Below are 7,785 nucleotides of genomic sequence, written 5' to 3'. Positions count from 1 at the left end.
ATCGGTTGTGAGGTCGGACTGGATTTTTACGAGCGAGCGGACCGAGCGATCAACGATTACAATTTCCAAGCTATACATATACCTTATATAACCTTGCATATATTTCCTGTTATTCCCTAATTTTGTCAGCGATTTCGGACCACACGTTGCACTGTACTATGTGGAAATATTACTATTTATGTAAAATTATTGATAAACTGTAATCTTTCGTCAGTACGCAATTCGATAAAGACTTCCGGCTCCTCGGGCTGGTGCGAATATTTCAATGTCCCTATGTGCCAAACCGTTGGTTTGTGACACACCTTTACGCGTCCCTCGCTCGCTGTGCTCGCTCGAAAACTATAGCCTAACCTAAAACCAATCCCTCTTACGTTCGTTATTCGATAAGGAGGCGACTTATTTCAAATTTGCTAACGTGTCGGATCGGTTGTGAGGTTGGACTAGATTTATACGAGCGAGCGGAGCGAGCGAGCAACGATTACAATTTCCAAGCTATACATATACCATATATTGCCTTGCATGTATTTCCTGTTATTGCCAAATTTTGTCAGCAATTTCGGACCACGCGTTGCACTGTACTATGTGGAAATATTACTATTTATGTAAAATTATTGATAAACTGTAAACTTTCGTCAGTACGCAATTCGATAAAGACTTCCGGCTCCTCGGGCTGGTGCGAATATTTCAATGTCCATAGGTGCCAAGCCGTTGGTTTGTGACACACCTTTACGCGTCCCTCGCTCGCTACGCTCGCTCGAAAGCTATAGCCTAACCTAAAACCAATCCCTCTTACGCTCGTTATTCGATAAGGAGGCGACTTATTTCAAATTTGCTAACGTGTCGGATCGGTTGTGAGGTCGGACTAGATTTTTACGATCGAGCGGAGCGAACGAGCAACGATTTCAATTTCCAAGCTATACATATACCTTATATTGCCTTGCATGTATTTCGTGTTATTGCCAAATTTTGTCAGCAATTTCGGACCACACGTTGCACTGTACTATGTGGAAATATTACTATTTATGTAAAACTATTGGTAAACTGTAAACTTTCGTCAGTACGCAATTCGATAAAGACTTCCGGCTCCTCGGGCTGGTGCAAATATTTCAATGTCCCTATGTGCCAAGCCGTTGGTTTGTGACACACCTTTACGCGTCCCTCGCTCGCTGCGCTCGCTCGAAAACTATAGCCTAACCTAAAGACAATCCCTCTTGCGTTCGTTATTCGATAAGGAGGCGACTTATTTCAAATTTGCTAACGTGTCGGATCGGTTGTGAGGTTGGACTAGATTTTTACGAGCGAGCGGATCGAGCGAGCAACGATTGCAATTTCCAAGCTATACATAAACCTTATATTGCCTTGCATATATTTCCGGTTATTACCTAACTTTGAGAGCGATATCGGACCACATGTTGCACTGTACTATGTGGAAATATTACTATTTATGTAAAATTATTGATAAACTGTAAACTTTCGTCAGTACGCAATTCGATAAAGACTTCCGGCTCCTCGGGCTGGTGCGAATATTTCAATGTCCCTATGTGCCAAACCGTTGGTTTGTGACACACCTTTACGCGTCCCTCGCTCGCTGTGCTCCCTCGAAAACTATAGCCTAACCTAAAACCAATCCCTCTTACGTTCGTTATTCGATAAGGAGGCGACTTATTTCAAATTTGCTAACGTGTCTGATCGGTTGTGAGGCTGGACTAGATTTTTACGATCGAGCGGAGCGAGCGAGCAACGATTACAATTTCCAAGCTATACATATACCTTATATAACCTTGCATATATTTCCTGTTATTGCCTAATTTTGTCAGCGATTTCGGACCACACGTTGCACTGTACTATGTGGAAATATTACTATTTATGTAAAATTATTGATAAACTGTAAACTTTCGTCAGTACGCAATTCGATAAAGACTTCCGGCTCCTCGGGCTGGTGCGAATATTTCAATGTCCCTATGTGCCAAACCGTTGGTTTGTGACACACCTTTACGCGTCCCTCGCTCGCTGTGCTCCCTCGAAAACTATAGCCAAACCTAAAACCAATCCCTCTTACGTTCGTTATTCGATAAGGAGGCGACTTATTTCAAATTTGCTAACGTGTCGGATCGGTTGTGAGGTTGGACTAGATTTATACGAGCGAGCGGAGCGAGCGAGCAACGATTACAACTTCCAAGCTATACATATACCTTATATTGCCTTGCATGTATTTCCTGTTATTGCCAAATTTTGTCAGCAATTTCGGACCACACGTTGCACTGTACTATGTGGAAATATTACTATTTATGTAAAATTATTGATAAACTGTAAACTTTCGTCAGTACGCAATTCGATAAAGACTTCCGGCTGCTCGGGCTGGTGCGAATATTTCAATGTCCATAGGTGCCAAGCCGTTGGTTTGTGACACACCTTTACGCGTCCCTCGCTCGCTACGCTCGCTCGAAAACTATAGCCTAACCTAAAACCAATCCATCTTGCGCTCGTTATTCGATAAGGAGGCGACTTATTTCAAATTTGCGAACCTGTCGGATCGGTTGTGAGGTTGGACTAGATTTTTACGAGCGAGCGGAGCGAGCGAGCAACGATTAGAATTTCCAAGCTATACATACACCTTATATTGCCTTGCATATATTTCCTGTTATTGCCTAATTTTGTCAGCGATTTCGGACCACATGTTGCACTGTACTATGTGGAAATATTACTATTTATGTAAAATTATTGATAAACTGTAAACTTTCGTCAGTACGCAATTCGATAAAGACTTCCGGCTCCTCGGGCTGGTGCGAATATTTCAATGTCCCTATGTGCCAAACCGTTGGATTGCGACAAACATTTACGCGACCCTCGCTCGCTGCGCTCGCTCGAAAACTATAGTCTAACCTAAAACCAAGCCCTCTTGCGTTCGTTATTCGATAATGAGGCGACTTATTTAAAATTTGCTAACGTGTCGGATCGGTTGTAAGGTCGGACTAGATTTTTACGATCGAGCGGAGCGAGCGTGCAACGATTTCAATTTCCAAGCTATACATATACCTTATATTGCCTTGCATATATTTCCTGTTATTGCCTAATTATGGCAGCGATTTCGGACCACACGTTGGACTGTACTATGTGGAAATATTACTATTTATGTAAAACTAGTGATAAACTGTAAACTTTGGACAGTACGCAGTTCGATAAAGACTTCCGGGTCCTCGGAATGGTGCGAATATTTCAATGTCCCTATGTGCCAAACCGTTGGTTTGTGACACACCTTTACGCGTCCCTCGCTCGCTGTGCTCCCTCGAAAACTATAGCCTAACCTAAAACCAATCCCTCTTACGTTCGTTATTCGATAAGGAGGCGACTTATTTCAAATTTGCTAACGTGTCTGATCGGTTGTGAGGCTGGACTAGATTTTTACGATCGAGCGGAGCGAGCGAGCAACGATTACAATTTCCAAGCTATACATATACCTTATATAACCTTGCATATATTTCCTGTTATTGCCTAACTTTGTCAGCGATTTCGGACCACACGTTGCACTGTACTATGTGGAAATATTACTATTTATGTAAAACTATTGATAAACTGTAAACTTTCGTCAGTACGCAATTCGATAAAGACTTCCGGCTCCTCGGGCTGGTGCGAATATTTCAATGTCCCTATGTGCCTAACCGTTGGATTGTGACACACATTTACGCGACCCTCGCTCGCTGCGCTCGCTCGAAAACTATAGTCTAACCTAAAACCAAGCCCTCTTGCGTTCGTTACTCGATAATGAGGAGACTTATTTCAAATTTGCTAACGTGTCGGATCAGTTGTAAGGTTGGACAAGATTTTTACGAGCGAGCGGAGCGAGCGAGCAACGATTACAATTCCACGCTATACATATACCTTATAGTGCCTTGCATATATTTCCTGTTATTGCCTAATTATGTCAGCGATTTCGGACCACACATTGCACTGTACTATGTGAAAATATTACTATTTATGTAAAAATATTCATAAACTGTAAACTTTTGTCAGTACGCAATTCCATAAATACTTGCGGTTCCTTGAGCTGGTGCGAATATTTCAATGTCCCTATGTGCCAAAACGTTGTTTTCTGACACACCTTTACGCGTCCCTCGCTCGCTGCGCTCGCTCGAAAACAATAGCCTAACCTAAAACCAATCCCTCTTGCGTTCGTTATTCGCTAAGGAGGCGACTTATTTCGAATTTGCTAACGTGTCGGATCGGTTGTGAGGTTGGACTAGATTTTTACGAGCGAGCGGAGCGAGCGAGCAACGATTACAATTTCCAAGCTATACATATACCTTATATTGCCTTGAATATATTTCCTGCTTTGCCTAATTTTGTCAGCGATTTCGGACAACACGTTGCACTGTACTATATGGAAATATTACTACTTATTTAAAACTATTGATAAACTGTAAACTTTTGTCAGTACGCAATTCGATAAAGACTTTCGGTTCCTCGAGCTGGTGCGAATATTTCAATGTCCCTATGTGCCAAACCGTTGGTTTGTGACACACCTTTACGCGTCCCTCGCTCGCTGCGCTCGCTCGAAAACTATAGCCTAACCTAAAACCAATCCCTCTTGCGTTCGTTATTCGATAAGGAGGCGACTAATATCAAATTTGCTAACGTGTCGGATCGGTTGTGAGGTCGGACTAGATTTTTACGAGCGAGCGGAGCGAGCGAGCAACGATTACAATTTCCAAGCTATACATATACCTTATATTGCCTTGCATATATTTCCTGTTATTGCCTAATTTTGTCAGCGATTTCGGAACACACGTTGCACTGTACTATGTGGAAATATTACTATTTATGTAAAACTATTGATAAACTGTAAACTTTCGTCAGTACGCAATTCGATAAAGACTTCCGGCTCCTCGGGCTGGTGCGAATATTTCAATGTCCCTATGTGCCAAACCGTTGGTTTGTGACACACCTTTACGCGTCCCTCGCTCGCTGCGCTCGCTCGAAAACTATAGCCTAACCTAAACCCAATCCCTCTTGCGTTCGTTATTCGATAAGGAGGCGACTTATTTCAAATTTGCTAACGTGTCGGATCGGTTGTGAGGTCGGACTAGATTTTTACGAGCGAGCGGAGCGAGCGAGCAACGATTACAATTTCCAAGCTATACATATACCTTATATTGCCTTGCATATATTTCCTGTTATTGCCTAATTTTGTCAGCGATTTCGGACCACACGTTGCACTGTACTATGTGGAATTATTACTATTTATGCAAAAATATTCATAAACTGTAAACTTTCGTCAATACGCAATTCGATAAAGACTTCCGGCTCCTCGGGCTGGTGCGAATATTTCAATGTCCCTATGTGCCTAACCGTTGGATTGCGACACACATTTACGCGACCCTCGCTCGCTGCGCTCGCTCGAAAACTATAGTCTAACCTAAAACCAAGCCCTCTTGCGTTCGTTACTCGATAATGAGGAGACTTATTTCAAATTTGCTAACGTGTCGGATCAGTTGTAAGATTGGACAAGATTTTTACGAGCGAGCGGAGCGAGCGAGCAACGATTACAATTCCACGCTATACATATACCTTATAGTGCCTTGCATATATTTCCTGTTATTGCCTAATTATGTCAGCGATTTCGGACCACACATTGCACTGTACTATGTGAAAATATTACTATTTATGTAAAAATATTCATAAACTGTAAACTTTTGTCAGTACGCAATTCAATAAATACTTGCGGTTCCTTGAGCTGGTGCGAATATTTCAATGTCCCTATGTGCCAAAACGTTGTTTTCTGACACACCTTTACGCGTCCCTCGCTCGCTGCGCTCGCTCGAAAACAATAGCCTAACCTAAAACCAATCCCTCTTGCGTTCGTTATTCGCTAAGGAGGCGACTTATTTCGAATTTGCTAACGTGTCGGATCGGTTGTGAGGTTGGACTAGATTTTTACGAGCGAGCGGAGCGAGCGAGCAACGATTACAATTTCCAAGCTATACATATACCTTATATTGCCTTGAATATATTTCCTGCTTTGCCTAATTTTGTCAGCGATTTCGGACCAATCGTTGCACTGTACTATGTGGAAATATTACTACTTATTTAAAACTATTGATAAACTGTAAACTTTTGTCAGTACGCAATTCGATAAAGACTTTCGGTTCCTCGAGCTCGTGCGAATATTTCAATGTCCCTATGTGCCAAACCGTTGGTTTGTGACACACCTTTACGCGTCCCTCGCTCGCTGCGCTCGCTCGAAAACTATAGCCTAACCTAAAACCAATCCCTCTTGCGTTCGTTATTCGATAAGGAGGCGACTAATATCAAATTTGCTAACGTGTCGGATCGGTTGTGAGGTCGGACTAGATTTTTACGAGCGAGCGGAGCGAGCGAGCAACGATTACAATTTCCAAGCTATACATATACGTTATATTGCCTTGCATATATTTCCTGCTATTGCCTAATTTTGTCAGCGATTTCGGAACACACGTTGCACTGTACTATGTGGAAATATTACTATTTATGTAAAACTATTGATAAACTGTAAACTTTCGTCAGTACGCAATTCGATAAAGACTTCCGGCTCCTCGGGCTGGTGCGAATATTTCAATGTCCCTATGTGCCAAACCGTTGGTTTGTGACACACCTTTACGCGTCCCTCGCTCGCTGCGCTCGCTCGAAAACTATAGCCTAACCTAAACCCAATCCCTCTTACGTACGTTATTCGATAAGGAGGCGACTTATTTCAAATTTGCTAACGTGTCGGATCGGTTGTGAGGTCGGACTAGATTTTTACGAGCGAGCGGAGCGAGCGAGCAACGATTACAATTTCCAAGCTATACATATACCTTATATTGCCTTGCATATATTTCCTGTTATTGCCTAATGTTGTCAGCGATTTCGGACCACACGTTGGACTGTACTATGTGGAAATATTACTTGTTATGTAAAACTATTGATAACCTGTAAACTTTTGTCAGTACGCAATTCGATAAAGACTTCCGGCTCCTCGGGCTGGTGCGAATATTTCAATGTCCCTATGTGCCAAACCGTTGGATTGCGACACACATTTACGCGACCCTCGCTCGCTGCGCTCGCTCGAAAACTATAGTCTAACCTAAAAGTAAGCCGTCTTGCGTTCGTTATTCGATAATGAGGCGACTTATTTCAAATTTGCTAACGTGTCGGATCAGTTGTAAGGTTGGACAAGATTTTTACGAGCGAGCGGAGCGAGCGAGCAACGATTACAATTTCCAAGCTATACATATACCTTATAGTGCCTTGCATATATTTCCTGTTATTGCCTAATTATGTCAGCGATTTCGGACCACACATTGCACTGTACTATGTGAAAATATTACTATTTATGTAAAAATATTCATAAACTGTAAACTTTTGTCAGTACGCAATTCAATAAATACATGCGGATCCTTGAGCTGGTGCGAATATTTCAATGTCCCTATGTGCCAAAACGTTGTTTTCTGACACACCTTTACGCGTCCCTCGCTCGCTGCGCTCGCTCGAAAACAATAGCCTAACCTAATACCAATCCCTCTTGCGTTCGTTATTCGCTAAGGAGGCGACTTATTTCGAATTTGCTAACGTGTCGGATCGGTTGTGAGGTTGGACTAGATTTTTACGAGCGAGCGGAGCGAGCGAGCAACGATTACAATTTCCAAGCTATACATATACCTTATATTGCCTTGCATATATTTCCTGCTTTGCCTAATTTTGTCAGCGATTTCGGACCAATCGTTGCACTGTACTATGTGGAAATATTACTACTTATTTAAAACTATTGAT

Source organism: Bombus terrestris, unplaced genomic scaffold (assembly GCF_910591885.1).
Source record: "Bombus terrestris unplaced genomic scaffold, iyBomTerr1.2, whole genome shotgun sequence".
NCBI classification, from domain to species: domain Eukaryota; kingdom Metazoa; phylum Arthropoda; class Insecta; order Hymenoptera; family Apidae; genus Bombus; species Bombus terrestris.
This window is presented reverse-complemented; position numbering follows the sequence as displayed.